General features: G+C 36.5%; 1 non-coding gene across 1 annotated transcript; it reads left to right on the top strand.

Annotated features, from left to right (window-relative positions):
* Positions 1-5,113: 5,113 nt before the first annotated feature.
* Positions 5,114-5,223, top strand: LOC133820115 (small nucleolar RNA R71). The gene has a single exon (XR_009886548.1). It is a non-coding gene; the product is annotated as a small nucleolar RNA R71 (small nucleolar RNA).
* The last annotated feature ends 5,038 nt before the right edge of the window (positions 5,224-10,261 follow it).

Below are 10,261 nucleotides of genomic sequence, written 5' to 3'. Positions count from 1 at the left end.
ACGCCCCTAACAAACACCTTTCTATTTACAGCCCCAGGAAAATTGGCGTAACACTCATAAACCAAGGAGCAATTGGCTTTTGGCATCTTTTCGTCCACAAACAATTTCCAACCTCAGCATAAAATTTCATTCCTAATAATATGATGACTGTCATTCGGGTATAGTTCTTCTTTAATGTCCATCCCACACTCTTCAATAACCGGCCGTTGGGATAGCCTTTGATAAAGATCATCGGCATCCTTATTAATGAAACGCGCGAGATCATATTCTAAAATGGGCTAAGGTGCTGGTGGATTTGGCTGGGGTTGGGGTGGTTGGGAACGGGATGAGGAAGGGCGACTAGTATTCTTTGAAGATGCTGCCCTAGTGGGTTGTTTCCTTGGTTCCATACCTTCACAATTTTTTCAAAAATGGCACACAAAAATTTCTGCAACACTTCCCCTAAAACTCTGAAATTTCCTTACTAAAATCTCCCAAAAAATTGCACCCAATAACACCCAATATACCAACAAACAGTCCAAACATCCAAGGCAATCTCTTAATATAAATGCAACTCAAGAAAAACTTCAAAAAGAAAACTTACAAGCCTTGAAGTTGAAAAATCTACCACCCTATAATCCTCCTTCAATCCCTTACTAAGCACCAATAGAACACAAATTAGGGTTAGAAAAAAAAATAATGGAAGAAAGCAATAAGAAATATGAAGTAGGAATTAGAAAAATAGATGAAAAAAATTTGAAATAGATGAAAAAAGGGAAAAATCATGGAGGATTTTGTTAAGGATATATGATTTGAGATGAGAGAATTTGAAAAAAAAAATGAGGAAAGGCTTTTGAAAAAAATGAGTTTAAGCCTTCTTTATTTTGCCTAACACAGGTGCGTCGCGACCCAGCTTGGGCAATTCGCGGCCCTCCTCAAATTCCATAATTGTTTTGCTCTCTGTTTCAGCCTAGGGTTGCGACTCATTAGCCAAAGTCATGACCCGCCTCTTCTTCATATTTCGACTTGCTCTCTAACTTGTGTAATGTCGCGACTTGCTAATTCAAGTCCCGACTTGGCCCAATGACTAATTGAAAATCACATTTTTTTCACAATTTTTTACAAACTTTATATTGAAAAATAAATAAAATTAAAATAACTAATCTTTATAAATCAAAAATAAAAATAAATAAAATTGTCCACTAATTAAAACTCAAAACAAAAATAAAATATAGGAATGCCTCCTATGGCGCTGTCATTAACGTCATTTAGCCGGACGCTGAACACCCCATTTAGAAGGGTTCCAAAACCATTACTGATTTACACTTTTCCACCGGTCCTTCCAAATAGTGATTTAACCTATGACCATTTACTTTAAAATGTCATGTTTTCTCACTATGAATTTGTACTGCTCCATAAGGTAACGATACCACAACTGTAAACAATCCCGACCATCTAGACTTTAGTTTTCCTGGAAACAGTTTCAATCTAGAATTAAATAAGAGAACTTTATCTCCCTGTTGGAAATCCTTTCTAATTATTTTTTTATCATAAAAGCCTTAGACTTTTCTTTATAAATATTTGCATTTTCATAAGCTTCATTTCTAAATTCATCAAGCTCATTAAACTCTAGAAGCCTATTTTGCCTAGCCATAAATAAGTCCACATTGAACTTTTTCACTGCCCAATAAGCTCAATGCTCAAGTTCAACTGGTAAATGACATGCCTTCCCGAACAACAACCGATATGGAGACATACCAATCGGAGTTTTAAAAGTTGTGCGATACGCCCATAGTGAATCATCAAGCTTTTCGACCAATCAGTCCTTGATGTGTTTACAATTTTCTCTAAAGTACTTTTAATTTCTCGGTTTGACACCTCAGCTTGAGCGTTAGCTAATGGATGATAAAACAGAGCTTTTCTGTGATGAACTCCATAATGAGCACATAAATATATAAATGATTTATTACAGAAATGACTACCTCTGTCACTAATAATAACTCTTTGAGTACCAAACCGAGTAAAAATATTCTTATGTAGAAATTTAAGTACCTCCTTACCATCACAAGTAGGAGTTGCTACAACTTTTACCCATTTAGAAACATATTTTACTGCCAGCAAAATGTACATATTATTGTAAGATTATGGGAAATGGTCCCAATAAATCTATGCCCCACACATCAAACAACTCAACCTTCAGAATTCCAATCATTGGCATTTGATCTCTTCTGGATATATTATCGGTCCTTTGGCAACGATCACAACTCTTAACAAAGGCATTAGCATCTTTAAATAATGTAGGCCAATAAAACTCACATTGCAAAACTTTGGTTTCTATCCTTGTTCCCCCTAAGTGACCACCACAATGTAAAGTATGGCAATGAGTAAGTATGGAAGTCATTTCTTCTTCTAGGACACATCTTCTAATCACTTGGTTAGCACAATGATGAAAAAGAATGGGCTCATCCCAATAATAATGCTTAACTTCCGAATAGAAATTTTTTAGTTGCTGCCTTGACATGTCAGGAGGCACAACCTTAGCTACCAAATAGTTAACATGATCTGCAAACCATTGAATTGTCTCTTCACATTCAACCGAAAAAATTGACATCATACATCTTTGAAAGGTGGCGAGAGCATTACATAACCCGAATGGCATCCTCCTAAAGGAAAATGTTCCATAAGGGCATGTGAAGGTAGTCTTTTCTTGATCCTCCAATGCTATAGGAATTTGATGATATCCGAAATATCCATCCAAGAAACAATAATAACGATGGTCGACCAATCTATCTAACATTTTATCAACGAAAAGTAAAGAAAAATGGTCTTTCCTGGTGGCTTTATTTAGTTTACGGTAATCAATACAAATTCTCCACCCCGTCACCGTACGAGTTGGAATAAGTTCATTATTATTATTTTTAACCACTGTCATGCCACCTTTCTTTGGAACTACCTAGACAGGACTAACCTAAGCACTGTCAGATATTGGGTAAATTACTCCAGCATCTAACCATTTAAGAATTTCTTTCCGTACCACTTCTTTCATTGAATGATTTAGCCTCCTTTGAACATCAATACTAGGCTTACTATCCTCCATTAATATATGGTGCATTACTGTCGAAGGACTAATACCTTTAATATCCGCTAAAGTCTAGCCAATTTCTAATTTGTGAGCCCTTAATACCCTCAAAAGTTTCTCTTCTTCAATCTCAGATAAAGAAGATGAAATAATAATTGGGAGAGTATAATTCTTACCTAAACAAGCATACTTAAGATGATCAGGTAAGGTTTTTAAGTCAAGAACTGGTGGCTTCTCAATGGATGGTAGATGTCTCTTAGGCACTTGCCATAATTCCTCATATTTATTTTTATATAATTGCCTTGACGAGTTCAACCACTTAACAAACTCACCAGCTTCAGTACCAGCACACTCTTCAGGACTTTCTATCAGACTCAACTCCAATGGATCTTTAATAGACCCAACCCCTTTAATTGGTTCCTCCAATACACTAACCCAAAAGCAACTGTCACTAGCTGAAGGATATTTTAATGCTTTGAAAACATTAAAAACGACTTCATCTCCTTGTACTCTAAGCCTTAATTCTCCTTTTTGAACATCTAGTAGCGCTTGCCCAGTGGCTAAAAATGGTCGTCCTAATATAATAGGCACATCCTCATCTTCCTCCATATCTAATACAATAAAGTCTACTAGGGAAAATGAACTTATCTACCTTTACTAGAACATCCTCTATAATACCTCTGAGATGAGTTAAAGAACGATCAGCTAATTGAAGAGTAATAGTAGTTGGTCTAGCTTCCCCCAAAACAAGTCTTTTAAATACAAACAGCGGCATTAAATTTATACTTGCACCTAACTCACATAAAGCTCTCTCACAATGAAAGTTCCCAATAGTGCAAGGTATAGTAAAACTACCCGGATCTCTTAGATTTTGAGGAAGCTTCTTTTGAATAATTGCACTACACTCTTCAATTAATGCAACAGTTTCATAACCCTCCATTTTTCTCTTATTAAACAATATCTCCTTCATAAACTTCACATAACTAGGCTTTTGTTCTAAAGCCTCTGCAAATGGGATGTTAATATGAAGTTTCTTAAATACATCAAGGAATTTGGAGAATTGTTTGCCAAGATTAGCCTTTCGAAACCATTGAGGATATGGAATTTTTGGTGTAGGCTCAGAATATTTTGATTTCTCTGGTTTTGGAAGGTCTTCAGTAACCTCATCTTGAATCAGACTAGTAACTTGTTGTTTCTCTGTATTCTTCCCTTTCTATTCCACTATAGGTCCATCATACTTAGTCCCACTCCTCAAAGTGATAGCTTGACATTGTTCTTTAAGGATTTACCTTTGTGCAACTAGGCAAATTTCCTTGTTGTCTACTAGAGAACATTTAAGCCAATTGACCTATTTGTGTCTCCAAACTTCTGATGGAAGACCTTGTCTCTGTCATGAATTGATATTATTGGTCTAGCTGAATTGTTGGTGGGTTCATTTGAGGAGGTAGTGGATGAGATGGGCGTGGGTTTGGATCATAATATGGTCTAGCATTTTATCCATAAGTTGGTTGAAGTGGTGGTTGTTGAGATGGGTACTGTGGATATTGTAGTTGTAACCCTTGATTATTTTTCCAAGATGGATTAGGATGATTTTTCCAAGAAGGTGTATAGGAAGTTGAGTAAGTCTTGGGTGCAGGTCTTGAAAAATTACCTATAACCTATGCCTATTCCAAGGGCATATTATTTACATCTTTTGAGTAAGTAGTTGTGCTCAGGCATTGTTCATAAGAATGAGGTCCTCCACAAATCTCACAACTCATGACATTCTGTACTTGCATTGCTTGTGTGGTGAGATTAGTTTGCTGTAGTTGTTTGGTTATAGATTCTACTTGAGCGGTCAATGGCGCAATTGGATCAACTTCTAAGACTCCCGCTACTTTCTTATTATCTCGCTCAGTAGGCCAATTATAATTATTCATTGGCATCTCTTCCAACAGCTCATACGCTTCATTCACACTTTTTCTCATAAACGCTCATCCTGATGCTGCATCTATTATCATTCTTGTATTTCCCCCCAAACCATTGTAAAAAGTATGAACTAATAGCCACTTCTCTATTCCATGATGTGGGCATCTCCTTTGCAATTCCTTAAATCGTTCCCAAAAAGCATCATACAAAGAATCCCCATCTAGTTGATGGAAGTTGTTAATCTCTCATCTAATTCTAGCTGACTTGACAAGAGGAAAATATTTACCAAGATACTTCTGAGCCAAATCTTCCCAAGTAAGTATAGAATTGGCTTGTAAAGAATTCAACAAACTCTTAGCTCTGTCCCTTGGTGAAAATGGGAATAGTCTCATTCGTAGAGCATCATTACTCTCCCCATTCATTTTAAATGTTGCACATAACTCCGAAAATTTAGTGATATGTAGATTTGGATCATATTTGGTAACCCCCAAAATTGTACACAGTTTTGCACCATCTGAATAATTGAGGATTTTATCTCAAAATTATTAGCCTCAACAGTTGGAGGACGAATGCTTGAATGTATCCCCGTAATAGTAGGGAGTACATAATTCCTTAATGGTGGATCAGCTTCAGCTGCATTACCCACATTTGCATTATTGTTGACAACATTATTTGCGTTCTCAACCATGGTAAAGTCCAGCCTTTTCTTTATCTTGTGATTCTTTCTACGCGTTTTCTCAATTTCAAGATCTATTGGTATGATTTCCTTTTGTATACTTCCTCGCATATACCAACAATTCTTGAAACACAATATTGCCTTGATCCAAATAAATATTAAAAAAAATACCAAATTAGAACAAATAACGATTAACTATTATTTTGGAAATTAAGTCTCGGCAACGGTGCCAAAAACTTGATCGTGAAAATATGTATATACATAAGTGCACGCAATAGATTCAAGTAATATATGATAAGTAAAGTATCGTTCTCTCGAAGACTATCTTCCAAGTACCACTAATTGTTCTTTAAATTTCTATTTGGCAACTAAGAATTTGATTTTTGAATTTAATTTTAAATTTGAAAATACTTTAAACAAAAACAACTAACTAAAAGATTTAAATCACTATGAAAAAGACCTAGAGTGTTAATTTCATCAACTTTTCATTCTACTAATTGTATTGATCAATTCTAGATTTCTTTCTTTCTATTCTAATAGCAGGTTAACATAAATGGATTCCTATTCTTTTTCAAGATATAAGATCTCAGCCTATATGCAGGTTTTCTACATCTCTGTGATAAACTTAAACAAATATAAGGAATTAAGCATGGAAACCTAATTACTACACAAGTCATACAGGTACTTTCGTCCAATATGCAACATATGTCTATATAATGATAGCATATTCAATTCTCATCTTTCGAATTTTGAATCAAAATCATTAAATCAAGAAAATAGTGATCAAGTATGTACTAGCATTAAACACACATTATATAGATTAGAATATAGAAGAAAAATCAAAAGAACACCATAATTCAATTAGATAGAAATACAAGTGATTACATTAAACCCTAGATAAAAATTGTTTAGTTCATATCAAACATGACTAAATCAACAAAATAATTATTCAAAAACATAAGAATCATAAACTTGAAGAAGAAGTAAAAATATGAAACTACAAAATATCTAGCCTAAGAACCACAATTAGTTTCTAAACACGTAATTCTAAATTTACCTCCTTACTTAATTTAACCATAAACATGAATTTATAGTAAAACAAATAAAAGAGTCTAAGTTTCTCCTTGTGCGAGCCGAGACTTGGCCTTTTTCGGGTTGTGGTCCGTGTCTGTTTTGGGGCCTTTTCTTCTCGTTTAATGGCTTCAGGTGCCGCGACTCAAGAATCTCAAGTCGCAACTGGTGTCTGAGTTTCCCCTTAGCTAAGCCTCTGTTTTCCTCTTGAGTCGTGACTTGTAAGCCCAAGTCACGACATTAATTCCTTCCAGCAAGCATATGCGCCTCTGACTTCACCTTGAGTCACGACTCATAAGTCAAAGTCTTGACTTTAATTCATTTTTTCTCAGATTTGATCGTTCAGCTCATCTCTTCATCAAAACCCGTCCTTTAAGCATCCTTAGTATCATTTTTAGTCCAATAACCGCCAAAAGTCTCATTTTCCCACCATTTTCGCTTCTTTTTTAATTTTTCTCGTGATTCATCGCACCAACCTACAACAAAGAAAAACAAAAGCGTAATCTTGCACAAAACACACATACAAACTCAAGATTACCACAAAAACACCTTCTAAAATGACCCAAAAATGAAGTTATCATCAGGTTACCATTAGCTCAGAGTTAAGAAGTCAGACATACCTAAGACAACGCTTTAGATGCAGTATGGGTACTACGAGTTCGTAGTGATGTCCTTTGGACACACCACTGCACCTGCTACATTCATGGACGTCATGAATAGAGTGTTTAGCGAGTTTCTGGATAAATTTGTCATCGTGTTTATTGACGATATTTTGATATACTCAAGGAACCCAGAGGAACATGTGGTGCATTTGGAGATGGTTCTTTAGTGTTTGAAGGAACAAAATCTTTATGCCAAATTCTCCAAGTGTGAATTTTGGCTGGAAAAGGTGAGTTTCTTAGGTCATGTGGTGTCAGGAGAAGGGATATATGTGGATCCTACCAAGATAGAGGCAGTAAATAAGTGGAAACATCCAAAAAATGCTCAGGAAGTGAGAAGTTTTCTCAGATTAGCAGGGTATTATAGGTGGTTTGTAGAAGGGTTCTCGAAAATAGATACGCCGATGATGGCCTTACCTGTAAAAATGCTAAGTTTGTATGGACCGAACAGTGTCAGAGGAGTTTCCAAGAACTAAAGACAAGGTTGACCATCGCCCAAGTGTTGACTATCCTCAGTGGGAGAGAGGGATACACAATCTATAGTGATGCCTACATGGCAAGGTGATAGATTATACGTCCCAATAGATAAAGAATTATGAAAAGAACTACCCGACGCATGACTTAGAGTTGGTTGCAGTAGTGTTCGCACTAAAAATTTGGAGGCATTATCTCTATGGGATACATTGTCACATTTACACTGACCACAAGAGCCTCAAGTACTTTTTACCCATAATAAATTGAACATAAGGTAGCGCCGATGGTTAGAATTGTTTAAATATTATGATTGTGACATTCTATACCATCCTAGAAAGGCCAATAAGGTGGTAAATGCTCTGAGTCGGCAACTAATGGCGTATGTGATGATAGTTCAGGAAATGCCCTTGTAACTGCAAGGTGACATCTGTACGTTGGATATTGAGGTAGTTGTTTGAAAATTAGCAAATCTTTCAGTGCAACCCACCATTATGGAAGCCATACAAGGAAGACAGCTTTTGGAACCTTTGTATGAGTTGATCAAACACGAGGTGAGGAAGGATATGCGACCGAGATTCCACATATCGGAAGATGGGGTGTTAGGATTTAAAGGTAGAATTTGTGTTCCCAATGATGTAGAAATTAAGAAGCAAATCTTTTATGAGGCACACAATGCCCTTTACGCAATGCACTTCGGCGCCACAAAAATGTACCAGGATTTAAGGAAATATTTTTGGTGACCGAAGATGAAAAAGGAATAGTAGAATACATGGCTCATTTTCTCACTTGCCAACAAACCAAGGCGGAGCACCAGCGACCGGCTAGGTTGCTGCAACCGCTAGAGATTCCAAAATAGAAGTGGGAGATGATCACAATAGATTTTGTTACTGGACTGCCAAATGCTCCTAAGGGTCAAGATATGATATGGGTTATTGTTGATAGATTGACCAAGTTGACACATATCTTACCCATTAAGATAACTTATTCTCCAGATACGTTAGCAGACTTATACATAGAAGAGATTGTACGACTACATGGAGTACCTAACTCCACGATTTCAGACTGAGACAGACGCTTTACCTCAGCATTTTGGAAAAGGATGCGAGAAGGTTTTGGGACTCAACTTAAGTTTGGCACTGCTTTCCATCCCCAAACAGATGGCCAGAGTGAGCGAACGATCCAAACCCTAGATGACATGTTGAGAGCCTGTGTACTCGACTTCCAAGGGTCGTGGAGCGGAAAACTTCCACTAATGGAATTTGCTGACAACAATAGCTACCACGACTCTATTAAGATGGCGTCATATGAAGCCCTGTATGGGCGAGTGTCGGTCCCCGATTCAATGGCATGAAGCCGGTGAAAGAAAATTCTTGGGTACAGAGGAAGTGGACAAAGTTATCGAAGATGTCAATAAGATTCGGGAGAGGCTGCAGACCTCCATAGATTGATAGCGGAAACATGCGGACCAACTCCAAAGACCCTTGGAATTTGAAGCTAGAGATAAGGTGCTCATGAAATTGGCTCCGTTGAAGAGAGCTCTGCGTTTTGGTAAGAAACAAAAATTAAGTCCAAGGTACATCAAACCTTTTGAGATAGTGGAAAAATCGGCATGGTAGCCTATCGATTAGCTCTTCCACCTACATTGGCTCGAGTACATGATGTATTCCATGTATCTATGATGAGAAAACATGTGGAAGACCCGAGCCATGTACTTAGTTATGAACAGTTGGAGGTGGATCCGAAATTGTGTTACGAGGATAAATCAGTGAGGATTCTGGATCGTAAGGATAAGGTGTTGTGTAATAAGACTATACACTTGGTAAAAGTGCAATGGTGTAACCACGAGGTAGAAGAAGCAATATCGAAACCTGAAGAACAGATGAGAGAGTTATACCAACAGTTGTTCTAAGTTTAGAGGATGAAACTTGTATAAATTGTAGGTATTGTAACGCCCTGCGTTTAGAGCATCGAGTAAACCCTAGTTCGGGTATTTTAATTCCTTAAATTATGTATTATTTCAGAGGGAATAGTTTCTGTTACAAGAAGTTCGTTATGTTTGAATGCTAGCCATATTGTGATAAGTGTGGTTTTTAAAAAACTGAGACCTTTGGTCATGGACCGAGTTAAAAAACCTAATCGGGTAAAAATCTCGGATAAAATATTATTGATGGAATAATTAGGGCAAAACTAAGTTTGAGCATAAACTTAAATAAAATAACTATAGTTTCTTTTAATAATAAAATATGATAAGCTTGGTGATGTCACATTTTATTTAAATTGATTTTTCTCACTAAGAAAAATTAATCAAAACTATACACTATGCTAAATTCCTTTTTGACCTTATGTTCCAGATTATTTGAGGATTAATAAAATATAAATTAAGGGCATTTTGAGGCATGTGTGGCTGGTTATGTA

Source organism: Humulus lupulus, chromosome 2 (assembly GCF_963169125.1).
Source record: "Humulus lupulus chromosome 2, drHumLupu1.1, whole genome shotgun sequence".
NCBI lineage: Eukaryota > Viridiplantae > Streptophyta > Magnoliopsida > Rosales > Cannabaceae > Humulus > Humulus lupulus.
The sequence above is the reverse complement of the archived record's forward strand: the minus strand, read 5'-3'. Positions and strand labels throughout refer to the sequence as shown.